Source organism: Tamandua tetradactyla, chromosome 14 (assembly GCF_023851605.1).
Source record: "Tamandua tetradactyla isolate mTamTet1 chromosome 14, mTamTet1.pri, whole genome shotgun sequence".
In the NCBI taxonomy this organism is placed as follows: Eukaryota; Metazoa; Chordata; class Mammalia; order Pilosa; family Myrmecophagidae; genus Tamandua; species Tamandua tetradactyla.
This window is the reverse complement of record NC_135340.1, coordinates 88,913,356-88,939,817: the sequence shown is the minus strand read 5'-3', so window position 1 is coordinate 88,939,817 and position 26,462 is coordinate 88,913,356. Positions and strand designations below refer to the sequence as shown.

Sequence of the window (26,462 nt, the reverse complement as noted above, 5' to 3'; positions counted from 1 at the left end):
TTGAAGCCAGCCTTGACCCACTCCACCTGCTCCCTTGGAATTATTCTCTTGTTTCAGAGCTTTGTGGAAACCTCCACTTGGTCTCACAGGCTAGCCTTCTGCTAGACATCAGGCCTGTGCTTTACTCAGCAGCCGTCTGCCCAGGCTAAGCTCCTTGCAGGTTTCCCTCACAGAATCCCTATGACACCCCAACCTCAGCCTGCACAGTCTGCTCCCCGCCTAGGGCCCACCGTGATGCTCCAAAACTCAGAGCAGGCAGGAGGGGCATGAGCTGGGCCTTAGGCTCCCCTCCAAGGCATCTCCTAGACTGGACTACCCCAGGTCAGTTGCCTGGCTGCCCACCATGGCCCCCAATGTCTGCATCCCCATCCCACCCCACCCCACCCTGGCTCAGGCCCACCTTGCATGGCTACTCACTGACAGTGAGTGACTTGCACCACTCTGACCCTCAGTCTCTTCATTCGTGAATTGGGGATAATGAGTCTCACCTTAAAGCCTGGGTGTGTCCCGTTGCAATGCATCAAAGCAAAGGCCTGCAGTGTGTCAGGACTTTGTAACCTATGAGCTCCATGCCTGTCGGCAGTTATTGGTAGCTGCTACCGATGGCCATTTAATCGGCTTATCGACCATCCCTGTGGCTGAGAGCCAGTGCTGGGTGCCAGGGGAGAGGGAGATGATGGCAGCCCCTTCAAGGGCCAACTCTGCCCTCCTCTTCCTCCTCCCTTTCTCTGTCCCCCTGTCATGTGGGCCACCCTGTTTCCCATCTGTCTCTCTGCTCTGTGACCCCATCACTCGGCAGGATACTGGAACCCTGTCATGCATGGGGTCAAGGTGAGGAAGGGATCTCAGAAACCATCGGCACTCCTCTAGTTTTAAAGATGGGGACGCTGAGGCCTAGGGCAGGCAGAACCTGGCCTAAGGACACACAGCCAAGTGGGGCAGCATGGTGAGGCAGCAAGCCAATCGAGGGACCTTAAACCAGGTCTTTCGTTTGATCTCAGGTGGGGATCTGGACTGCAGAAGGCTCCAAGAGCTGCAGTTACAGGTCAGTTTTCAGGACAGCACATGGGGCAACCTGGGGACAGGACAGCAAATGGTGCGGCCACCCGCACCGGAGCTCAGGTATCTGGGCGCCCTCAGCAGTCTGGGCAGCTGGGGTGGGGTGAGTCGCACTCCCCAAAGGGCTTCTGGGAGTTTAGCAGTACCTGCTTCTTCAGGGACTCCAAGGAAAGAGACGGAGAAGCCCGTAGTGGTCTGCTCCACCTCCAGGCATCATAGGGGCGAGTGCCAGAGGCCCTGGGCTTTCCCCAGCCCCAGCCCCTTACCTGTAGGCCCTCAGCCCCTCTTCCTGCATGGCAGCTGCCTCTCATGGGCCTCCCTGGTCCACCTTTCTCTCTTCTGCTTGTTCCCACGGTGCCTGCCGACACACCCTGATCGCTACCCCCACAGCCTTCCGGACCCAACAGTCTACAGGATAAAGTCCAGAGGCCCGTCCACGGCACCCAGGCCCTTCCGACAGCCAAACAGCCACAGCTCCCTTCAGAGGGAAGGGGAGGGGTGTTCACAGATGAGGGTGGCTGTGCTGAGCCTTACCCTGTGTGGGGCTGCCAGACATCAGGGCCCACTTCCTGCCACCAGGCGTGCCTGGGTGTGCATGTGCACGTGGGAAGGCATCTGTGAGTGTGAGCGTGAGACTGTGTGTCTGGGGGTCAAGTGGGATAGCTGCAGGAGCTTTTGCCACTGAAGCCACCTTCCGAGACCAGCTTTCCCTCCAGCTGTCCCTCAGCCACCACGGCTAAGTCTCCACCTTCTAACATCCCCGCCACCTGGGCGGGGCTCTGAGCACCCTGGCAAGGATGGTCAGAAAGGCCAGTGGGGCGGCCCACAGATGGCACATGGGGCCTCCCCCGCCACTGGAGCCATGTGACCCAGCCCCAGGGGCCAGGTCAGACCCCAGGCCAGAGGCTTGAGCCAGGTCAGTCCCTACTGGGCAGCTCTGCACAGACATCCCCCACCCCAGTGCCAAGGCCCGCCCAACCCAGTAAGGACCCCCCACTCTGACACGGGTCAGGCCCTCTGTGGGCACCCTAGGGCTGCAGCCTTGTTCTGGGCCTCACCCCCTGGTCAGCATCTGTCCTGGGATCGATGCTGCCGAGCCCGTGCATCCCCTGCCTGTCCCTGGCTCTGCCCATGGCTGGGCAGTCTGGTATCCTCCTCCCTGGGCCTAGGTCCCTGGGTGCTGCCCGTCAGGCGGAATGCCTGGGACGCAGTAGTAATCCCCAGGTCTCAGCAGGTCAGCCTTTGTGGCCAGGGTGGTGGCAGTGCCTAGGGTCCATGCGCCACCTCTGTGGACACAGTGCTTTTTGCTCCCAGGAGGGGGTCCAGATGAAGGGGCCCAGGTAGCCCCCTCCCCAGGTGCTGCCTGCTGCCCTGTAAGAGAACTGCAGAGATGAGGGCGTCATCAGCAGGCAGGGGACAGGTGGTCCTGCTCCTTCCTGGACCCTGTTCTGGAGGTCACAGCCTGGCAGGCTCTTCCTTGGGGTCTGCTATGGCCCAGGCAGGGAGAACCACAGGGCCGGGCAGCTGGTCTCCGTGGGTCTGCAGCCTAGCCGGGTGGGCTGGGGCACCAAGGGGCGGGGCCTCGTGTAGGTGTGGCCCGCGGCTTGGGCTTTCTGGAGTGGCCATGCCTCTCTCCTGTGGGGGTCCCGCTGCTCTTCCTCCAGGCGCCCCCCACCCCTTCGTAGCCTGTGTTCTGGGCGTGGTGATACTGTCAGCGTGAGCAAGGAGAGCTGGGCCCTCCCTGCCGCACCCTCCCTTCTCCAGCCCCCCAGGGGGTCCTCACCAGGCCACCCCGCCCCGGGGTCCTGCCTCCACCCAGACTCTGTTTGCGGGTCGCACGCAGACCTGCGTTCCGTGTCCTGGCCCTTCCACAGTGACCTCAGCAACCTAGACCCGAGCTGACCACAAGGATCTCTTCCTACAAACCCTAGCGGTGAGACTTGAGGGAGAGCTGCCTCCAGGTGGGAGAAGCTGTGTCCTTCGGGCTTGTCCCCACACCTGGAACCCGGATGTCCAGACTTTTTTTTTTTTTTTTTAAGGGGAATGGAGGGTTCTGGAACCCAGCCGGGTTCACGGAATGTCTCCACCAGGTAGAATCTTGGTTTGGGGCTGGTGTGGAAGGTGTCCCCCAGGTGTCCCCCATGGTGCTACTTCTGGACCTGGATTGTTAGAGAAAGGAACAAGATCAGCTGCTGTTTTGGAGCACCTACTGGTGACTTGAGCTGACCATGCATGTCTCTAATTCAGGAGGACCCTGGGGGCTGGACTTTGTCTGGCTCACAGCTGCTATGAGCAGCTAGAGCTAGAGCTAGAACTGTGTCTGCCATATAGTAGGTGCTCAATAAAATCTTGCCCAATGGACCCCCAAGCACAGTCCACAGTGGTAAGGTGATGGAAGCTTGGGAGGACCAAGGTTGAACACCTGGCTGGAGAAGCAGGCTTTGGTCCATTCTCAGACACTACATGCACTGCTTCTGGAGTCAGGGGACATTTGTCAGAGTCCTGATGCAGTGTGTCCTGTTGAAGGAGGCTGCACTCACTTTGACCCAAACCTCAAGTCAGTTACGTTTGGCCCTGCCGACCACCCCCTGACTCTTTGGCTTTCTGCTCCCTGGCTCCTAGTCCATTGACTAAATTTCATTCTTACTGGGTCCCACAAGCAGAAAGTCCTTCTTGAAGCTCCCAGGCACCTGGGGCTGACCTCTGGCCTAGCACACCCTGTGTGGTCATTGTTGGTTTACAGGTCAGTCTGATCCTTGGACTGGAAGCCATTGAGGGCTGGGATCTGAGGAGACACTGGCAAGAGATGGAATGAGGGGTGGAAAGATGGAAGAAAGGATGGGCAGAAGAATGGACAAATGGTGGGTGTGTAGATGGATGGATGGGTGGACAGATGAACAGATACATAATTGAATAAATGAGTGGGTGGGTGTGTGGATGGATGGATGGGTGGATGGATGGGCAGGTGGATGGGTAGATGGATGAGCGAACAGAAGGATGGATGGATAGATAATGAGTGGATGGATGGATGGATGGATGGACAATTTCAGCAGTAGCAAGAGGACCATCCCTGTCCCAGCTGCACATCACAAGTTTCTGGGGGATTCTGGCCAGAAGAGATCATAGATGTTGTCCATAAAACAACAAAGGAGGCGAGTGAAGTTTGGCCTGCAGAAGACAAAGCTCAAGGGAGCAGAAGATTTGCTTTTGAGTGTTTAGAGGGCTGTCACCTGGGAGAAGGCAAGGACACCCCCTCACTATCCTGGATGGCTCCAAGGATAGTGTTGGAAGTCGGGAGGCAGATGGGGTCTAGAGGCTGAAGAAGACTTCCTGATGCAGTTTCTGCACTCCTGAAAAAGAGTAAAATGAATTGATTTTTCCACTGGCTTACATTTTCAGTTCTCAAACGGCCACCCCTGCATCTGCTTTAATTGATAATTTAAATATACCTTTCTAATGAAAGCAGCACCCTCGCAATCGCAGACCAAACAGGCCAGAGGTGCTTACGGTGCAAAGCCGCCCTCCACCTTCCACCTTCCCCACAGGGGATGCCTCCCAGGGTCTGCCCTTTGGTTCACTCTGTTCATTTCTGCTCACGGCTCTCTCTGTGGTTCTACATAATATTCTCTGACACCACGTCTGATTGATTTAGATAAATTACATACTTCCTCCTGCTTTCAATATTTACGATTTTATAGTAACTTTATTTCTTCTTAATTATTTTGGTTTGGGTAACTGTAAATAATGTACTTTCCACCACACAGCCCAGCAATTCCACTCCTAGGTATATTACCCAAGAAAACAAGAACCTGTATACAAATGTTCATTGCAGCATTAGTCATAATAGCCGAAAAGTGGAAACAATGAAAATGTCCATCAGCTCATGAATGGATAAACAGAAAAGTGGTCTTTCCTGCAATGGAGCATTACTTGACAATAAAAGGAATGAAAGACTGATCCATGCACCACCAAGGGTGAACCTTGCAAACCACTCTAACTGAAAGAGGTCAGTCATTGAAAACACAGATGGTGTGATTCCACATGTACGAAATGCCCACCTTAGGCAAATCCAAGGAAAGAGAAAGTGTACAAGGGGTTGTCAGGGTTTGCAATGGGTGGGGAGTGGGGAGTAACAGCTAATGAGCATGGGCTGTCCTTTTAGGGGGGTCGAGAATGTTCTGGAATTAGATTCACAACCTTGTAGATATACTAAACACCACTGAGCTGCACACTTCAAGAGGGTGAATTTTATGGCAGCTATAAAAAAGTGATATACAGCAAATGGCCTCCTGGTCCCCCCCGGGGAAGGCAGGGCTGCTGGGGCCTGGCCATTCTGGCACCTTCCTTCCTCCCCAGACACAGCATCCCACTCCTGGTACCAAGCTGTAGAGCTGGGGTTCTCTAGAGAAACAGGAGAGATCTGTAAATATGAGATTTATAAAGGCATCTCACCTAACCGTGGGAATGGAAGAGTCCAAAATCTGGAGGGCAGGCTGGGAAGCTGGCAGCTCTGATGAAGGGTCTGGATAAACTCCACAGGAGAGACTCGCCGGCTGAAAAAGCAGTGAGTCTCTCTTCCTCCGTAAAAGCCTTCAACTTGGATTGGATAATCTCCTTGTGGGAAACATACATTAGTTGATCACAGATGTAATCAGCCACAGATGCAGTCAAGTGACTGATGATTTCATACACCAGCCTTCTGGTTTATAAACTAGCCTTGAGATATGCTTGCAGCAATGGTCAGGCCAGTGCTTGTCTGACCAGACAACTGAACACATCACCTGGCCAAGCTGACACCAGAAGCTAACCATCACAGATGGGTTGGATTGTTTTCCAAAAGAGACCTGAGTCCTAAGCCCCAGCCCCATGAATATGACTTTATTTGAAAACAGTCTCTGAAATTGTGATTAATTAAGATGAGGCCAAGCTGGTATAGGATGGGCTCTAAGCCAATATGACCCGGGTCCTTATAAGAAGAGGCATTTGGATGCAGATGGCCAGGGGAAGATGGCGAGGTGAGGTCTGAGGGTGCAGCAGGGCTCAATCCTGGCAGTCCGAGCCTCAGGGACTGTGGGACAATACATTCCTGTCATCTTCAGCAGCTTGGCTCACGGTACCTTGTCAGGGCAGTGATAGGAAACGCCGGCACTGCACAGCATCGACCTGCAGCAAACACCAAAATACAGTGGGCAATCGAGGGCTGGGATCTTGCAAGGCAGAATACTTTTGTGATCATAATAGTGCTAAAAGTAACTGCTGTGTATCAGATACCCCAGCAGAGGCTACTGAGCCAAGTGCTTTAGGTGCGTGTCTTATTAAGCCTTGGTAAGCCTCACAACGACCTTGAGAGGCAGACACCATATCCCCATTTTATAGATGGAGAAACTGAGGCTGACAGATGTCACGTGATGGGGCCATGACTACCCACCTGGCTAGCAAGCAGCAGAGCTGAGACCAGAAGCCAGGACTCTGAGGCTGAATCCAAAGTTCTTGAGTCCCTCAGAGAAGGGCCTCCTGCAATAGGCCCTCTGTCACCAAACATAGGTTTTATTATGCTGGTACTCATTCATTTTCAGGCTTCAGCTTGGCGAGTTTTTGGTCAAGCAAGCACTGCTCTGATTGTTACCGTGAGCATATTTTGAGGATGGATTAGCGTCTGTAGTCAGCTGATTGCATCTACAGCTGATTGCATCTACAGTCAACAAAGGAGATTGCCCTAGGCTATGAGGTGGGTTTCCTCATCCAATCAGTTGGAAGGCTTAAAGCCAGAACTGAGGGTTTCAAAAGTCAGAAAGAAGAATCCCTACCTCTACTTCAGCCAGCCAGCTTCTCCTAGAGAATCCAACCTTGCCTTCGCCAGAGTTCCCAGCCTGCAGCCCGCCCTATGGAATTCGGACTTGCCAATCCCCACGGTCACATGAGCCAATGCTTATAACAAATCTCAATATTTGCACATGTATATATCTCCAGCTTAACTCACACCCTTTCTGCAACCTGAAGCCTTTCCTGAGAAAGGTCCTTCCTTTGGTGCAGAGGAAGGGAGGGAAGCAGGGTCCCCAACATGCCCGCCTGTGCCCTGGCCTGGTGCCAGGAAGCTCTGGACTCCCCAGACCTGTGTCCCTCCTTGGCGACCCGGACTGTGGCCATGACCTGCTACCTGACAGACCATGGGGAGCCTGGGCACTGCTGCCCAGGAGCTGGAGCTAGACGATGTTTAGTTTCTCCCCCAGGGAGCGGGAAACAGTTCCTGGGTGGGGACTGGGCTGTTGGGCTCCTGCCAGCCACCATGGCGGGCGCCTTTCCGGGCTGATCCCCGGGCTCTCCCCTCTCGGCACTGTTTTCAGGATTTAATCATTAACAGGCACGTTTGGCCTTTGGTTCCAGGTTGGAAGTTGGGACCTGTGCCCGGGACCAATTATCCCTGACACATTATTTGGTGTAAAATCACTTTTAGTTGCCATTAGCAGATAAGCTGGAGTAAAGAGGGGGTCCATTAGCCGTGCTGGCCTCCCAGCTTCTGGGGCTCCCTTGGAGGGGGGTTGTAAACAAGGTGTAAAAGCCCCCTTTGGGGGGCTTTTAAATTACTTCTTTAAAAAATTGCTTTAAAATGTTGCCTGGCACCGTGGCTACTCAGTGTATTTTTATACCCCTCCACGTGTCACTCCTACATGGGGTTTTGGGGGTTTGCACAGTGCCTGGGATGTGAACCCCACTCCCGGCAGGTCCACCAGAGGCTACAGGAAAGTTGATGCCCACTGTCCCAGGGTTGCCAGATGAAGCCTTTGGGATAAATGCCACCCCCACCTCCCATAGCCCTGGAAAACCTCTCCCCGAGGGGGACTGCGGGGTAAGGGAGGGAGTTCCCTGTCAGGCATGGATTCCAGCATTCTGAGCGGCTGTTAGAAGGTCACCAGCAAATGCCCAAAGCCCTGGCCTCAGCTCATGTCTCCTTCTTCTGAGACTGCCGTCTGGCCCTCACTCCCACCCCAGTCTCCTGTCCACTCCTGAGGATGGTCCTGTCGAAGCAGGGGCCCCCCTGCCAGGCCAGCAGCCACCGCTGCTTTTCTGCTGCAGCAGCATTTCACTGGCAGGGGCTGGGGAGGGGCCAGCGGCTTTGAGGGCTGGCCCGGGCTGCAAAGCCATGGCTCTCCCTGGCTCCTTCACAGACCCTCTTCCTCCTCCCTGGGCCTCATCTCAAGACTCCTGGGGTCCTCTCCCTGGGCAGGGACCCCCCTCCCCATGCCCCACGAACCGTGCCACGTCTGGGTTTAGATGCAGCACTTTGAGATCTGCCTTTCCCCCACGCCCGGGGGTCAGTGCCACAAGGGGACCACCAGCCCTCCCTGCCAAGGCACCAAGTTCTCTGGGTCTCTCCCCCCATTTCTGGCTCCTGAGCCCCACCCCCTCCTTCCCAGAAGCCCAACACTGCGGCCTCTGCAACGGCCCCTTCTGTCTCCTTCCGGGCAGATCCAGCCCCCAGGGCTGACAATCCTCCCACTGTCAGGGCCCCGTCATTGCCCGTGGACGGCAGGACTGACCAGCGTGGCCTTGCTCAGGGGGTGCCTGCAAGGTCAGCATGTGCCACATCCAGCCTTGGACACTCCGTGACGTGTCACCTTGGAAGGACCTGGGAAGCTTGTTAGTCCGAAGCTCTCAGAGGACATGGGGTCAGCACCACAGCTGGGCACTGACACAGACGCTGCCTGTTCTCCCCGAGAGCCCCAGAGTGGCTCTGCTGTGTGGTGTTGGCCCAGACCGTTCCCTCCCTGGGCATCATTTCCCGTTGTCCAGAGAGGCACAGGGCGTTCACAGCCTTTGGGGGCCCCTCCTGCCTGTCTGTAAGTTCCAATGGCCGGACACAGCCCAGAGTCCTGCCTGGCCACGCGCCAGGCCCACCGGCTCCGGAAAGGCTGGCCGGAGGCTCACGGCAGCCCCACCCGCGTTCCCGGCTCGCCCACTGCCCCTGCCCACGGAGTCTTCCCAGAATCCAGGAAATTAAGAAGGACTCGGTCCGCTACTCCCAGGGCTCGGGCAGCTCCACCCCTGCCTCCCTGTGCGACCCCTGGTTAGGGTCATTTATGGTTTCTATTACTTCTAAAACCTTAAAAAAGAACTTGACCTGGAGGGGCAGCTTCCCGGATCAGTGGAGAAAGGAGAGAGCATTTGCAAACAGGAGTTGGACAATTCCCAAGAAAGAAAACTAGGCATTCAATATCTTTACTTCACCCCCTTCACAAAGATAAATTCCAGAGGGATTAAAGCTCAACGTACAAAGAAAACCAAACTCTAAAATCTTTGGGAGAAACCATGAGTGTGGGCCCTCCCAGGAGGGGCGCCACGCCTGAGGTTGGGTGGCCTGGCTGCCTACTCCTCCCTCCTCCTACCCCCCACGGATAAGGGGACCCGCCGCGCCCACCCCTCTTGCTCGCACTCCTCCCAGGGTCTCCCCAACAAACAGGCAGTGTTATCCCCCCGCGCCCGGGGGATCCTGCTCGCCTGTGTGCCAGATGTTTGGGGCGCCACCTCCCACACGCAGCCCTGCCCAGGCAAGCTCGGCGCAGTGCTTTGTGTGTGCGCCAGACAGCACAGCCCCAGGCAGGACCCGCTGGGGAGGGGACATGGGCGGGGTGGGGCGGGGCGGGGCGGTGTCCCCAGCAGGGACACTTCTGTGGGGCAGCACTTCCCTGGCCCCCCGCGTGTCCCAGCTGAACCCCTGTGTGCCCGAGTCTGAGCTCAGCAGGGGCTCCCAGGGAGGGGAGTGGGGGTGACCCGCCTGCGCCCCGGGACCTCAGCGGATTGGCCTAGGTGTGGGCCAACCTCCCTCCTGGGAGTCCGTCACCCGCATGGTGCACAGGTACCTCCTTGGGGAGCCCTGCAGGGTCACCCCCTTGGGCTGCAGCCCCTGAAGGGCAGGGTTAGGCCCTTTACAGCTCCTCCTTCCTAAAAAGTACATTAAAAATTATATTTTACAACTGCATTGATATCAAGACAAGGGTATATTTGTATTGTATATTGAAACATTTTATTTTTCCATTTAAACCTTCATTAACCAAAACACCCAGAACTTAAACTTTTAGGTACATATCCAAAAGACTTGACAAGGGCTCCAACAGACACTTGTGCACCCGTATTTGCAGTAGCATTAATCACAGCTGCCAAAAGGCAACCACGACCCCAGTGTCACTCAGACAACACTGGTCCATCCGCACAACGGAATAGTATTCAGCTGCGGAAAGGAATGAAGCGCTTGTCCAGGACAACACAGATGAAACTCTAAGACACGATGTAGAGGGAAATCAGCCAGCCACAAAAGGACAATAGTGTATGATCTCACTGATATGAAATAATTAGAATGTGCAAATTTACAGAGACAGAGGGTAAGTTAGAGGTTGGGGGGCTGGGGAGTTAGTGCTCAAGGGCAGTACAGGGTTTCTGCTTGGGGTGATGATGGAAAAGTTGGGAAAACTGGCTGGCCGTGGTGATGGGAGCACAGCATTGTGTGGCATTAACACCATGGAATTGTGCACTCAAAGGGGGTGAAAATGGGAATGTTTGTGCTCTGTATAAATTACCATAACAAAATTTAAAAAATAAAAGAGTAAATGAGGCAGACAGCTGAGGATTGGGGAATCCCAGTAAATTTTTTTTTTTCATTTGGCCTAAAAGTGCATATTCTTCTTCTGATATTAGAAGACATAAAAAACCTTTTCAGGGACCCCTAGAAATGTCGTGGGCCCTGGGCCTGCCACCTAAAGAAGTGGCTCTGCCTGGAGGCGGCCCCCTTCTCCACCTGCCAAGCTCCACCTGAACCCAGGAGAGACACACGGCCTTCCAGTGGCATCTCCTCTGGCCTGAGCGTCCAGCACTGACCCCTGAGAGCCCCTGCCTCTGTGGCCTCTGTGGCCTAGGGCTTCTCCTCAGGGAGGCTGAGTGACATTTCCTCTCCTCTACACCCCCACACCCCCATTTCACCGGGTGGGATGGATATTTCCAGAGGTGACCTGTCTCACCCAGGGCCCCATGGTGGAGGCAGCTGAGCTGAGAGGCAAACACCGGACTTGTGGATCCAAAGCCACTGTTCCAAGGTCTCATGCTCAGAATTGTTCTTTTTAAAATTCTTCTTAAACTTTTTATTTTGAAATAATTGCAAACATACAGGACAGTTGCAAAAATAATGAAAGCTCATCCAAAGAACTCCAGCGTACCCCCACCCAGATGCCCAGATCTACCAGTGTTAATGTTTTGCCGCATTTGCCATTTCGTTCTATCGATTATCAATCAATCAATCCATCTACCTACCTACCTAATCGGTCTATATACTTATTTTTCTATCTATTTTCTAAACATTTGAGTATGGGTTGTACACATCATGCTCCTTGAACGGTTAATACTGCCATGTACATGGTGTATCCTTAGATCTAAGGATATTCTTTTATGTAGCCACCTTAAGTGCAGCTATAAAGTTCAAGAACTTTAACATAGATAGAAAGTTTACAGTCTATGTTCCTTTTTTTTCCCCCTATGTCACAATGAAGTCCTGAGCCTTTTCTCCTCCCTTCTAGATCCCATCCAGGGTCATGCATTGTATTTAATTGTCATTGTCTCTCTAGTAGCTTCTTTTTAAAATTGCATAAACACATATGCAACTTAAACTTGCCCATTTCAACCACTCCCAAGTAAAGCTGTTCTTTTAAAATAAGGCCGGGCAGCTGCCTCCCAAATTTCCTTCCTTCCGAGTTCCTTGTACTGTTCGCTCTCAGCTAGGGGCCCAGGGCAGGGCAGAACGGGGAGGATGGCGGGGATCCGGCAGGACGAGGCGGGTGGGCAGTTCTGGGAGGCCACCCGACCCTGGGACGGACCCCTCTGGGGACGCGCACGCGGGGCTGCACATCTCACGGTTCACGTAGAAGACCGGGGTCCCAGCCCCACGAGAACTCAGAGCGGCTTGTGCAGGCCCCAGGCCCCCAGCTCTCGGGAGCTGTGACCTAGAACCAGAAAAGCAGCAGGATAGGGTCCATGTGACAGTAGAAGCGCCCAAGCTCAGGCCAGGCGAGCAGGCCTGGCTGTACTGGTATCATGCCTTCCTGAAGTTTCGCTCCAATGCACCCACCGCTCGTGCCCAGCCCCCCCTGCCCGCCCCCTGCGCACACTGGGCACCTCCCAGCTCCCGGATGGACACAGACGGGGCCATACCAAGACCTTCTGGGCTGGACAGTGTGGGGGTGGCCGGGTCAGTCCCCAGGATGGGGTGAGTGGTTCTCGCCGGCCTCGGTGTAGCCCACTTGGGACCCTGCGGATTGAGAAGAAGCCAAGTCCCCTCCTGCCAGGAGAGCAGTGGCTTCCCACCCAAGCCTCCACCTTCGGCACAGCAGCCCTGGGGCCCGTGTCAGGGAGGCATGAGACACCCCCCCCCCCAACACACACACAAAACAGCGGGGCAGGGGCGACGCCGCTCCTTCCTCACCGCTGCCCACCACGCGGACCCTGTTCAGCTGACACCTCCCCAGCCTCCAGTCTCCAGCCCCCAGAGGCCTCTTCACAAAACCAGCCCCCCTGCAGGGGCCCACCCACACCCCACCACGTTCCAAAAGCCAGTCCTCTCCCCACGCCCAGGTTGGGGCTGGAGGCTGAGGCAGCCAGCCCCTCCCAGGACAGCCAGGTCCTCTGCGCAGACTCCATCCCTGGCATAGCCAGCCCCTCCCGCACACCCAGACCTTCCCTGAATCGTCACCCCTCCCTGCAAAACCAGCCTCTCTCGCACAGACTCCGCCCCCCGCACAGCCAGGCCCCTCCCTGCATAGCCGCTCCCCCTCCCTGCAAAGCCCAGACCTCTGGTTTCCTGCTGTCACCTGGAAACCCAGGTCCTGCTGCGCCTCCACAAGAGAAAGGGGCTGAGCTGTGCAAACTGTAAAGTGTTGTGCGGACAGGAAGGACGGTGCCCCCCATGCAGGCAGAAGGCCTCCTCTAAGAGGAGCAGGAGAAGCGCCTCTGCTTGGTCCCTGGCGGTGGCACCTCTGCCTTTCTAGATCACAGGCAGCTGATACAAAGGTGAGTCAGAGGTGACGTTCCTAGGGAGCAAGAGGGCAGGTGAGTCAGTAGAGCCAGGAGGAGGAAGTGCCCAGAGGCTGGAACTCCAGTGTTAGAGGCCAGAGGGAGAATGTGACCTCACAGCTCTGGACAGAGCATCCCAGCCCCGCCTCCATCCCCACCCTCCCTGGCCCTCCATCCCCTAGCCCTCGGTCCTGTTCCTCTGCCCCCATCCCCAAACCCCTCCCTACATTCCCTGTCCCCCTGTCCCTCTGAACCCTATCTCTCCGTCCTTCCCTACTCCCTTCCCCTCTTCTTCCATTCTCTATCCCTCTGCCCTCTTCACTCTGTTCTTCTGAGCCCTGTCCCTCTGTCCTCTGACCCTCCATCCTTAGTTCCTCTAGCCCCATCCCTCTGTCCCTCTGTGCCCTTGGCCTACGCAGAGCTCTGCACCCCACCGAGAGGACCAGAAGTGGGGGGCTTCGCCCTGCCTGGAGCCACAGTCACAAGAGGCCCAAATCTGGGTCTTTGGCATCTTTTCCAATGAGGGTATGGGGGGAGGGGGGCGTGTCCAGGGACTGGGGGCGGGCAAATGAAAGATTACATGGTGGGCTGTAAACTTTCAGGTAGATCAGTGTTGGGGACGGTGCAGGGACCCGGGCCTCGGGGCCGGGGCCAGGGCCAGGGAACAGGGACCTGGGAGGGGGAACCTGAGGCTGCCCACATACCCAGCGACCTAAGACACAAGTTCAGTGGGTTTCCCACTGGCAAAGCCACCTAGGGCCCGTGCCCGCTCCCCCTCAGAAGGTGCCCCACAAAACAGCTGCCAATTACAGGGCGGGGAGGACAGCTGAGTCAGCTGCGCCCTCCTTGGGGCCAGGCAACGCGGCAGGGTTGTCATGATCCTGGGACGATTGTCCCTGTCCTGGCCAGGCTGGTGGCATCTCCGGCCGGATGACAAGAGACCCTCCCCTGACGTTATCTCATGTTTGTTTGAAAATGCCCTGTTGTTTTTTCCTCCTTACAAAAGCAGCCGCATCACGTTGAGCAGCAAGGGCACGGATCACAGAGAGGAAGGTAGGGGCCCCAGGGTGAGTTCATCTTCTCAGCTCCCATCTCTCTGTAGACAGCCCGAGGGAAGAGGCCCCCAGGTCCCTCCCCACCTAGAGTCGACCTTAAATGTGGGGGTTGTCCAGACAGCCAGGGCTGAGAATGGGGCACTGAGAATGGTGGCCACCCCACCTCCCAGGCCACTGGTGGCTGTGCCTATCTTGTTTCTGCAGCTGCTTCCTGCCGGGGCTGGAGGGCGGGGGTGAGGCCGGCAGCTGCCCCTTGCGGAGCCCTCCTGCTTCCCGGGAACAGGGATGGGAGGGCGACCCCTTTCCTGCCTGTGAGGGCACCATGTGGGTGGCCCCTTCCCAACACCCCCCCCCCCCCGGCCTACTGGGTCACATAACCCCAGGCCTGTCACGTTCAGCCTCCCCATGACCCATTTTATAGTTGAGGAAACCGAGGCTGGAGAGGCGAAGTTCACTTGCCCAAAGTCCCTCCTTATGAAGTGGCTGAATTTGAATTTGAACCTGGCGTTGCTGAGCACCAGAGGCCCTGGTTCTGTCACTGCTCCACAGGCAACAGGCCCAAGGCAGGCAGGGGTCACTGGCTGGGAGGGCAGATGTGACCAGCAGGGAACAACCTGATCCAGGGCAGAGACCACTTTGGGTGGCACCACTTGCTGCTAAGAGCTGAAAGTCTGCTGAACACTAGCTGTGTGCCCCTGGGCAGGTTACTTGCCCTCTCTGAGCCTCTGTTTCATCTGGAAGGTGGGAGTCACCATCATGCCAGCTTGTGAGATGGTGTAAGGGGCTTGGCCCATGAGTGCTGGTCTTGATTAAATAGGCAGGGAGAGGAGGGTCTAGAGCCAGGGACCCCCAGCTTGGCCTGCCAAGGCCACTACTTCCTGGCAGTGCCCTAAGGAAGGCTGCTTCCTGGCTTGCTTGGTACTCAGATCAAGCCTGCCACTTTGGCCCTGTGGGACCACTGTCCCTCTTGCCCCTCTGCTCCCATATCTCTCCTAGCCTGCCCGCAGTGGGTCAGGGGATGCCCAGATGCCCCAATGCTCAGGTGCCTGGGCAGACAGTTGTTGGCTGGTTTACAGCAGGTGGGCTGCCCTGGGCTGAGAAGGCTGGGCCCTTGCATGTCCTTGTCATGGTTCATTTCCCGGCCTCAGCTCCTGGCAGGGGACTTCCCTGATCCTGGGTGTCCTTTCCTGCCTCCCCTGGTGGCTTCCTCCTCGGTCTTCCAAACCCTGGCCAGACCCCCTGCACCCCCCCTAGCTGCCCCAAAGGCTCTGCAGTGGTGCTCCACCTGTGGGGAGCACCCGGTTCAGGGCGTGCCCGGAACCCAGCCACCGGGAGGCAGCTGCCCCTGGAACTTGTTTTTCCTGGTGCCCTGCTGGGGACCGCATTCCCTGGGCTTTGCAGGGGAACCCCAGAGGCCACGGGGCAGGCCTGGGAATGCTGGGTTGTGGCTGGAGGCGCTGGGGGCCTGGGGTGGGGCCACGGGAGGAAGGACAGGCGCCTGGGAGGGACTGCGTTTGAAACCAATCCTCCAAGTTTCCTATTCGCTGGGACTTTTGTTGCTGAGATATCATCATTCACTCGCCTCTTTTGGGTTTTGCTGTGTATATTAGCGCTTATTAATTTTGATTTGACAATTCTTTCTCTTTTGAAGAAAACATCCACAGGTGTTTAGCACGAAAACGCCTCTCGTTGGATTTCCTGGGAGTTCCAAGCATTTAGGAAACACAGTGCCGGGAGCTGGGTGTGCTGTCCGTCTAGTCCAGCCCTTCCCAGCTTCCTACGGCAGAGCAGGGCCGGCCTCATAAGTCATCCGTGCTGCGAGTCCAGCCTGAGGCCAGCACAGAGGAACTGTGGCAGTGCGTGCTTGTTGAGTGAATAGACGACCTCTAGTCAGGTAGGGGGGAGGGGAGGGACCTTAGGATAATTGTCACCACACCTTTGTAAGAAGGTACTATTTTCCATTTTATTTACTTTAAGTAATACAGTAGTTCTTGATACATTCTCGTAAAAATTAAAACTCTTCCAGTAAAACTCAAGTCCATCTTGAGCAACTCCCTCTAATCCTGCTTGCTCCCTTTCTCAACATATTTACTATTTGGTTTTGGTGTGTATTTTTCTGTGCATTACTTATATATATGCACATGCCTGAACGTATAACACAGTTTTCATTTTGGTATGTGAATGTTTTTTTTAACTCAAGTGACACTCCTCTTGATACCATCAGGCAGATGGCTCCCTCTGGCCGAGTCAATCCCGGTTCCACCGACACCCGTGGAGGTGGAGGTGAGCAAGTCGGGGCTCAGGGAGGTGGCAAGCCCTGACCCAGGCCCCTCCTAGGAGCCAGCAGGGCCTGGCAGCAGGAGCGGGTCCGAGTGACCCAGGGCAAAGGAGGAATAGAAGGGTCTCCAGTGGGGGACACACCAGCAAGCAGGGGTCCACAGGTGCTGGATGCCTGGGTGCAGGCTGAGAGAGGGGCAGGTGCATGGGTGAGTGTGGAACACTGAGAAAGGAGACGGCAGGTGGGATGGTGCTAGAGCTTGACCCTGATTCCCCAAGGGGCAGCTGGGGCCCTGGGCAGTCTCACTGGCTATGGCTGTGTTCGGGTGTGAAGCTAGTGACACCCTCTCTGCCCCTCTTCCTTAGGGCCGCGTCGTCCAGCCTCATACTGCCTTCTCCCTTCGCTGGCCTTGGGATGGTTATTCAGGGCTGAGGGTCCCAGGCTTAGGTTCTGGGGGGGGCCTCTGCTGGGAGCCAGACCCCCAGGACCTGGGTCAGGGCAAGGCCTGTGCTGGGCCGGCCAGGCTGCCTGGGCGGGTGAGTGTGTGACCCATGCTCCGTGAGGGCCAGTGGCGGTGCTAATTAGGGCAGCTTCAGAAGGGGAGGAAGCCTTGGGAAGGAAGTGGCCTCCAGGCTCCTGTGCAGGCTGCTTCCTCCTAACCCAGCTCCGGCCCCCACCAGCCTGCTGACAGTCACCCAGGGGTCCCCCTTAGCGCTCAAGTCCATGGGCCTTGTCTGTTCCCCCAGAGTGGTCCCTGCCATCAGGACCCCCAATTCAGAGGCATTTGACCAGGCAAGCCCAGGGCAATGGGCAGTTTCTAGGGGAGGGTGGGAATGGGCAGGCAAACGGGGTGCAGGGGCGGGGGGTATGTCTGTGGCGCCGGGGCTGGGCCCCACCTGGCTGCCTGTCTCCCCATGGCCTCAGCGCCCACCTTCACCCAGAGGTGTGCCCAGCGTCTCTGCCTCCCTGTCCCTGGAGACAGGCCGAGGGTCCCAGGGAGAGGGTCCTGCCCGTAGATCTCTGGGCCAGGCCGTCCACCGCTGCAAGCCATGTGGCCTGGGCAGGGACCTCTCTAAAGCCCGACGCTGGCCCTTGCAGCTGTAAGAGGTCCCCTTTCTCTATATTGCAGTCCACTGACAGGCAATATAGAGAACACTCAGGGTCATAGAGACAGAAAGTGGACCAGAGCTCAGCAGAGCCTGGGGGGAGGCAGGAGGGGGGTCTTCGGCTTAGTGGGGGCAAAGTTTCTGTTTGGGGTGGTGGAGACTTTGGTAATGGATGGCGGTGATCATAGCACAACACCGTGAATGCAATTAACACCACTGAATTGCACACTTAAAAATGGTTAAAATGGCAAATTTTATGTTTTTATGTGGGTTACCGAAATAAAATAAAATGGAATCAGGCGGGAGCCGACTGCTGGCTGTTGCTTTCGGGGTGCAGGGGCGCCCTCTGGCTTTCTGAGCCCTCATCCCCTTCACTCCCTGTGGGAACCGTCTTGGGGCTGTCAGTCTGGGCGCAAAGCTGAATCTCCTGGGGAGCATTCAAAAACACACAACTTTTATTAAGGGAAACGCCAAGCGCTCTTTGATAGCTCACGTATCAGCCACTAGGGAAGCAGACAGCTCACAACACCCCCTGACACTCCCTGTCTGTGATGAGCGCCGGGCCAGTCTGCGCCCACCCAGGCTCCTTCTCAGGTATTCCAAAGCAACCTGGAGAACTCAAAACAAAAACCTCCAGACTCTCAGGCCCAGAAATTTATCTCAGTGGATCCAAGGAGGGACCCCCCAAAAGTGTTTGAACAAGGCTCTTCAAGATACTCTGAGGTGTGGCCAGGGTGGTGCTGTCTCCAGGAGGGCCTGGGGCTGTGGTGAGACCCCAGAGGCTGTGGGCAGACAGCCTCCTGGCACCCCCATGTGGCCCCGGAGGGTGGGATTAATGGTTTGAAGATGGACCCCTGGCCATACGCAGCCTGGGACCCTGGAACCGGCACCGCAGCCAGCTTTCACCCCCAGGAGGGTCGGGTGCACATGGGCAGAAATCAGCCCTCTGCAGGGGGTGAAATGGGCAACCGCAAGGTCGCACGTTCCCAGGGGCCTGGCTGTCCCTCAGGTGACAGAGGCGGCTTTGTATGCTATTAGAATAAACCCTCCCTGGACACAGCCTCCGGGACGCAAATGTAATATGGGTGTAGGTTACTCGAACAGGTGACTTGATCTGGAGCATCAGAGCCCTGAACCAAGAGAAAGGCACACCCGCTCCCCCTCCCCTGATGTCTCCACTCCCCTGGCAGGAGGCAGAGCTGGTGGAGAGGACTGCCCAGAGATAGGGGGCGGGACCCTCCACTGTCTCCACAAGGAGATAGTGCCCCTGAGTTGCTTTTGAGAGCACATGCGCTGACTCGGGCTCCAGGGCCCCCTGCCCGCCAGGCCTGGGTCCGCATGCAGCCATTGCCACTCATGCCCTCAAAGGTCACGGGGGCTTCAGATCAAAATCAAGCACAAATGGGGACACAGAGCTAGAGGTGTTGATGGGAACCCCTTGAAAGGAAACCAGCTTCCCAAATACAGGCCAGCTGTGATCTCTAACCTGGAGCGGAGGTGCGCCCCCTTTCAGGTGTTGGAACCAGGAGCAGAGCGAAGTTGCGCACTGGGGGGAGACAGCTCCCAGGGCAGAGGCGGGAGGAGGTAGGGGAATGGAGCCGAGACCTGCTCTGAGTCAGGGCCAGCCCCACCCTGGTTCCAGGAGACCCAGGTGCCCGCTTTCTGGGGTTCCCCTGGGATCTGGGCACTCACCCGTGTGGGTGGAGTTCAGCTTACCTGGGCCCGCACCTGCAGAAAGTGGCTCCTGCTGTCAGTTTCTGGCCCTTGCTGAGCCCAGTCTGGCAGACAGGCCTTAGTGGCAGCTGAGATGGCAAACGCCCACCTCAGTAGCCCCAGGCTCCCTGAGCAAGTGTGGTGGCCGGGCAGAGGTCTTCACTTCGGGGCGGGCGGGCGGGCATGTGGCAGGCCTTGCAGACAGGCCCGGCTCCTGCAGAAAGTGGTCAGCCTGGGGCTGGGGCTGGGGCTGGACATGGGGATAGTTCAGGTGGGAGGGGACACAGCAAGGTGTGAGGTCAGTGACGGTACTAACTACATCCTTGTTATACGTTTGGGCCACTATTTGGGGATGGGAAGAGGGGCCCTCTCCTCCCGGAGCGGGGGGTGGCTGGAGGCAGGAGGGCTGAAACAGGGGCAGCCCAGCCCGAACTGGGCCCAGGGGATGAGAACTGAGCTGAGGGCAGGACGAACAGTGTGGCTCCCCACCCCCACCCCAGCTCTGATGCTCAGACACGACTGTAGGAGGCGAGACCGCGCTGGAGGTGGCGCTTTCCCAAGGCCGCCTTCTAAATCAGAGGCTTCCAAGCCTGAGCCTGCAGCAGCACCTCCTGGGGAGCTGACTGAAGCACAGCCACCCGCTGCCTCCTACGTTCTGACCAAGGCTGGGGCCAGTGGTCTGCATTTCACAGTTCCCAGAGGGTACTGTGGCCGCGGTACCCCACTTTGAGAACAGGCCTGCTGCCTGTCCATCTTGGCAGGATTCTCTGTCGCAGTCCCCACTTCCCCAGCTCATTCTGAAGGGAGCAGCTGCCTTGCCAAGCAGAGAGCGAGTGCTCTCTGCCTGCCCACTGGCTTCATGGGGCTCTGGTGAGAGGCAGAGGGTCTGTGGGCACAGGGAGTGGTCGCCAGGCAGTGCTGCTGGTGGAAGAGGGGTGCGGGCAGAGAAGGCTGCAGGACGAGTCTTGGTAACGAGGGGGTCGGCTAGACCCCCTTGCCTGTTGGGGCTGACCTATGCCCCCTGAGAGCCACATTCATGTCCTCGCCCCTGGTCCGTGGGAATGTGACCTTATTTGCAAAGAGGGTCTCTGGAGATATTACTAGTTAAGATGGGTGGGACCCAATCCAATACCACTGGGGGACTTGGTCACAGGCTGAGGACACACACCGAGGTGGCTGAGGGAGAGCACGCAGAGGGAGCAGAGTCAGAGGGACAGCAAGTGCCTGTGGCTTTCAGCCCCCCGGTTTGTGGGATCTGATCTGGGTGCCCCCAGAGACTCAGACACAGAGGGCTGGCCTCTGGAATCTCTCAGGCACCCCCGGGAAGGGCTCTCTGCCCCTTTCCAACAGAGAGGAAGCTGGGTGTCAGAGTGCAGTAGCTTCGCTGGGGCCGGCAGCCCTTCCCAACCTGGCCAGAACCTGTGCCTGCTGCGCCCCAGCTTCTCTGTGTGGTGACCCTTGACCCAGAGCGGGCAGCGGGGCCTCCTGCCAGTCTCCTGGATACTTCTGGACACTGTCGGAGCCATCGGGACGTTCCCAGGCCACAGGTCTGGGCGTTCAGGTCATTGAAGGAAGGCAACACCTGGGCCACTTGTCACTGATGCCTTATTTTATCATGCTTCTTTACCCACCTTGGTCAGGAAGGCATTGTTGATCCAATCTCACAGTGCAGGGACTAGACTCATCCCCAGAAGTCATGCCCCACACCACCATCTTAATGATGTTTTATAGTTTTCAGCATCCAGGTTTTGCATGTCTTTTGTCACTTATCTGTGTGTCCTATTTTTATAGTGGTAATATTGTGAATAGCATTTTTAAAAGTTTCAATTTCCATTTGTTTGCTGCTGTTAATATGGAAAGAAATAGTTGATTTTTGCATAATGGCTTTTGACCCTGCAGTCTTGCTAAACATGTTTAATAGACCTAGTGGCTTTGTGGTAGATTCCTTAAGATTTTTCTAAAGTGATGATTATGCTGTCTGCATATTAAGTTTACTTTTCAATCTCCATGTCTGTCAATTACTTTTCTGGCTTTATTGCAATGGCTAGAATTTCTGGTACAGAAAGTTGAATAGGAGGGGTGAGAGTGGATGACCTTGCCTTGTTTTGGATTATAAAGGGAAAATGTCCAGTCTCTCACCATTAAGTATGAAACTAGCTGTAGGCTTTTCATATATGCACTTGTATTTGGAAAGTCTTTTCTATTACTAGAGTGCTGAGACCTTTTAACATGCATGTGTGTTTGATTTTGTATAACGCTTTTTTTTGCATCTATTTAAATGATCACGTTTTTTTCTTTTATTATTCTTGAATGTTGAATTTTCAATCAACCCTGCATCCCTGGGATAAAGCCACTTCTAGTTATGATGCATTACCCTTTTTATATGTTGTTGGATTCAATCAGCTAAAATTTGAAGAATTTTGCATCTATATTGATGAGGAATGTTTGCCTACCATTTTCTTTTTCTATGTTTGTATACGGATAGTGCTGGCATCACAGTTGGGAAGTGTTCTTGTCTATTAAAGAAAAATCATATTGGTATTATATCGCTGTTATATGTTGAATGAATTCACCAGTGAATCCATATGGGCCTGGAATTTTCTTTCTGGGGAAGTTTTTAACTACAAAATCAATTTCTTTACTAGATATAGAACTATTCAGGTTATCTTCTACTTGAGTGAGCTTTGGTAGTTTGTGTCTTACAAGAAATTTTTCCACATCACATACTTTGTCAAATTTACTGGTGTCAAGTGGTTTATGACATCCCCTTGTTCTTTTGGTAGCTATGGAAACTGTAGTGTTGTCACGCCCTCATTCCTGGTTTCAGGAATTATGGCTTATCCTTTTATTCTTTCCTGACTGGCTGCATAGAGATTTAGTCATTTTACTGATCTTCTCAAAGAACCAGCTTCTGGCTTTATTGATTTTGCTCTGTTGTTTTTCTGTTTTCCATTTCTTATTCCATTAATTCCTGCTCTTAACGCTATGAAATAATTTCCTTTACTCTGTGACCTTTGGGTTTACTTTGCTCTTCTCTTTGTAGTTTCATAGTCACACTACCTGGCCCAGCTAGCAGTTTTATCTGTCAGTTAACTCAGTGCTGTCCAGTGTAAGCAGCAGTCTCTTGGAGTTTGCCTCTAAATCAGGTTTCTGCCCTGCCAATGGAAAGGATCAGATTTATGGACCACTATAAATCCAGTGAGGTCTGGCCAGTGAAGTCTGAAACTGCTCTCACTTTGTTATGAACAAAGAAGATGCTGTTAATAAAGTCACTAAAGAAGCCCCTTATTCTACTTTACCAAGAGTTAGGAAGCTCCTTTTAAACTGGCACCCCTATTTGAGTAAATTCCTTAAAAATATGAGTGCCTATACAAGTGCCTGGTCCTTTAATAGATATCAAACATTCAGGCATACAGAAATGAATTAACATCCTTTGCATAAATCTTGTAATTGATGGTCTGTCATCCTACAGTTGATGCACAGGCTGGTTTATTTTTGGATGATGAAATTTAGGCTCATTACAAATTCATTAGCCATGGAATTAGAGCTGAAAGGGACTATGGAAATCATTCGATCCAACTCCCTCACTTTGGAGACATGGAAGCTGAGGCCCAGAGAAGATAAGGAGTTTGCCTGAGGTCTCCCAGGTAATAAATGGTCGTGCCAGTGGGAACCTGACTGTAACTAGTCACATAAGCTGTGCACTAACGGCATTTACAGAAATTCGACAGAATTCCTAACGTGAAGTACAGCAGGTGTGTGGCATACAGGATGAGATCAATAAAATGTCTGTCAAATGAAGGGGGCCTCACTTTAAGAGTACTCCTTTAAATACGTTTGTAACCTTAAAGGCATTTTGTCACACCCTCTGCCAGTTAAAAAATGTTCTCCAAATCAAACCCTCAGTAAGACTTTCCCCCATATTGAAACCAATAGGAAAGAGCTTTTTACGTGGCATAATAAAACCAGAAAAACATACTTTGCATGCCATATTTTATGAGCTTATTGTAGTTTAAAAAATATTCAGTACTAGTGGTCAAGGAAAGGGAGGGGTAAGGGGTATGGTATGTATGAGTTTTTTCTTTTTCTGGAGTGATGTAAATGTTCTGAGGAATGGTCATGGTGATGAATATACAACTATGTGATGGTACTGTGAGCCACTGCTTGCACACCCAGTATGGAAAGTTCGTATTGTATGTTGATTGATTTTATTAATAATAATTTTTTTAAAAAATTCAGTATTCCACCCCAACTTTCCACCAATTCTCCAAATGCTGTCAGTCCAATCCCAGTACCAAGAGCTAATTTAGTTTTCCTGAAGTGGGAACAGCGCCCTCCCCCTCCTCTCCAATGCTTGCTGCCCCTGGCACTGTGACACCTCCACCGGGTGCGTGAGAAGTGTGGCAGCCACAGCAAGGCTCAGACCTTTTCCTCAGCCTCACCAAGTGGAAGCCTGCAGTGCAGTGGGGCTGGGAAGTGCAGGTCTAGAGGGGTCCCCAGAGTGCGGCTGTCAGGGCTAGTGTAGGTGGAGATCTGTGAACTGTTCAGAGGCCCCCAGCAACGCTTGGGTTTATGGAAATGGCTGGCAGCAAAGATTAACTCCCTCATCCCAACACAAAGACACTCAGCTCAGCTAAATTCACCTCCCCTGCTGTGGGAGCGGTCCTTGTTGTATGTGGGCTTTGCCTGCTGTCCACTTGTCACTCCTGACTCAGCGGGCCTAGCTCCTGACAGCGAGGTTATGGTGGAGGCTGCACCCTGCAGCTGAGAACGGTTTTAAACCTTCTGGCTTCTCATTTGATGCTTTCTAGGACATCCAACTACCAAATGCCCAATTAAAAAATTTATTTTTTGAATTTGTTTCTTTTAAAATGACAAATTCTTTTTTTCCCCCCTCGACTAAACAGCATTCATCTGACACTGTGCATTGGAAGTTTTTCAAATCGCAATACTTGGCTGTTTTTTTAAGGAGAATATAGTTCTCCAACATAAAGATGGCAGGAAAGGACTAAATATATCGCCTCCATGTCTGATAGGCAGTGGGCTTCCCCTTCAGGCTGCCTCTGGTGCGCACCCTGGCTATCCCCAAAGCCACGAGGGACCCAGAACTGCTGCTCCCTCATTGGGACAGCAAGTGTGCTCCAGCTGAACACAGATGTGTCCATCACGCTTCAAAATACACCACCTCCATCCGGGTTCTAGGGACAGGAAGCCACTTGATGGGGAAGGAGACTATTTTGCCTCACTTTTCGAGGCACAACCAGTCATAGGCAAAATTTTCCCTCCAGAGAGGCTTTGACATCCTCCAACATGTGTAACATTCTCTGTCCACAAATTCCCCACACAGTATCAACCCACCCAATTATTCAACCGTCTCAGAATTCTCTAAATTCCACCTAAGTCTTGCTCACAAATGACCTCTCACTCAATTCTGCTCTACAAGGCATGGAATGAAAGAGGCGAGACATATTTTTATAAACCAAATTTTGTTTACCCAGATTTAGTTGAAGGGACCCCAAGGAAGTGGGAAACAGCAGGATCCTCTACCTCTCAGTCCTCCTGGATCCAGCTGATATCTCCTGCAGGTTACTGTGTCTCTCTCAGCCTCAGTTTCCTCCTCTGTGAAATGGGAACTGAGGCACCACCCCTTAGGGTCTGAGGACTAAATGCACCTGGTGTGCGTTTAGCAAAGGGCGTATGCTGACGCAGTGGGTTTTGGTTTGTAAAGGTTCCAGTGGAAGCGAGGCCCTTCTGCAGAGATCAGCAGCTTGCAAAGTGTGGTTCCAGGGCTAGCCGCTTCAGTGCCTCCTGGCCAGGAATCCCTGATCTGTGAACAAGAGCCCCCAGGCGAGAAACTGAATTTCTCTCAAGTTAGAAACCCAATGGCCTAGACTCATAATTTGTTTTTTCAATCTAAATAATTTAACATTTGTTCCCCCTATTATTTATTTTTATTCCAAATGTTTTACTTGTCTTTTGATAAGGTAGATAAAAGGAGCATAAGACACAAGGTTTTCACAATCACACAGTCACACTGTGAAAGCTATATCATTATACAATCATCATCAAGAAACATGGGTACTGGAACACAGCTCTACATTTTCACGCCATTCCCTCCAGCCTCTCCATTACATCTTGACTAACAAGGTGATATCTATTTAATGCGTAAGAATAACCTCCAGGATAACCTCTCGACTCTGTTTGGAATCTCTCAGTCACTGACACTTTATTTTGTCTCATTTCACTCTTCTCCCTTTTGGTTGAAGTTTTCTCAATCCCTTGATGCTAAGTCTCAGCTCATTCTAGGATTTCTGTCCCACGTTGCCAGGAAGGTCCACACCCCTGGGTGTCATTAACCACGTAGACAGGGGGAGGACAGTGAGTTTGCCTGTTGTGTTGGCTGGAGAAAGAGGCCACATCTGAGCAATAAAAGAGGTTCTCTTGGGGGTGACTCTTAGGCCTAATTTTAAGTAGGCTTGACCTACCCTTTGTGGGGTTAAGTTTCATATGAACAAATCCCAAGACTGGGGCTCAGCCTATACTTTTGGTTGTACGCACTGCTTGTGCTAGGATCATAATTTTTAAGATTGGGTTACTCTAGACTCTGGAGCTAGAAGAGCAGACTGTCATGTTATAACTGATGCCAAGTTCCATTTAGTAATCTTCATAATGCAGTGGTGCATAATGCTTTCATGTAAATTTCTGAGGTTGTTAATGAGGTAGCAAGGGGAAACTGAGACTACTTCAGAACCGTTTTGGCACACAATTTTAGGAGTCTTGGTAATGTCTTAAGACAGCAATCCATCTGACATCTGCTTAGCTAAAGGAAATGAACTGATTATTTACAATATGTACATTATTTCATAAGTTATTATTTTCTGATAAAATTTTCTCCTGGAGTTTAGAATTTTACCTACCATGTGATACAAAGCTACTTTCCATTTCTAAAGCGTTTCAGTCTAAATAACACTCTCCTTTACTGATCATCATAACTCCAAGTGATGACATATATGTCATCATTTCTGTTTTTCAAATGAGAAAACAGAGGCTTAGCGAGGACAGAAGAGGAAGGAGTAAAAGCATCTCTTTGTCAAACATTTATTGAGCTTCAGAAGTGTGAGTGCCCCACCCAGATCCTGGTCGGGAACTCCTGGAAAAGGGCGTTATTTATTCTTCAGTCCTCGGGTTTCCCAAAGGTGG

The 26,462-nt window shown here is 53.6% G+C and overlaps 2 long non-coding RNA genes across 4 annotated transcripts; both read right to left on the bottom strand.

Moving 5' to 3' along the window:
• Positions 1–405: 405 nt before the first annotated feature.
• On the bottom strand, positions 406–7,222 carry LOC143656357 (uncharacterized). 2 transcript variants are annotated; one of them, XR_013162470.1, is made up of 5 exons: positions 6,488–7,222; positions 6,177–6,222; positions 5,512–5,673; positions 4,290–4,409; positions 406–632 (listed from the first exon to the last, which is right to left on the bottom strand). It is a non-coding gene; the product is annotated as an uncharacterized LOC143656357 (long non-coding RNA). The 2 variants fall into 2 exon arrangements; XR_013162471.1 differs by lacking the exons at positions 406–632; positions 4,290–4,409; positions 5,512–5,673 and having other exon boundaries at positions 5,923–6,222; positions 6,867–7,222.
• A 2,883-nt stretch (positions 7,223–10,105) lies between these two features.
• Positions 10,106–12,636, bottom strand: LOC143655235 (uncharacterized). Of its 2 annotated transcripts, none has more exons than XR_013162124.1 (3): positions 12,484–12,636; positions 12,253–12,349; positions 10,106–12,044 (listed from the first exon to the last, which is right to left on the bottom strand). It is a non-coding gene; the product is annotated as an uncharacterized LOC143655235 (long non-coding RNA). The 2 variants fall into 2 exon arrangements; XR_013162125.1 differs by having other exon boundaries at positions 12,524–12,636.
• Between the last annotated feature and the right edge of the window lie 13,826 nt (positions 12,637–26,462).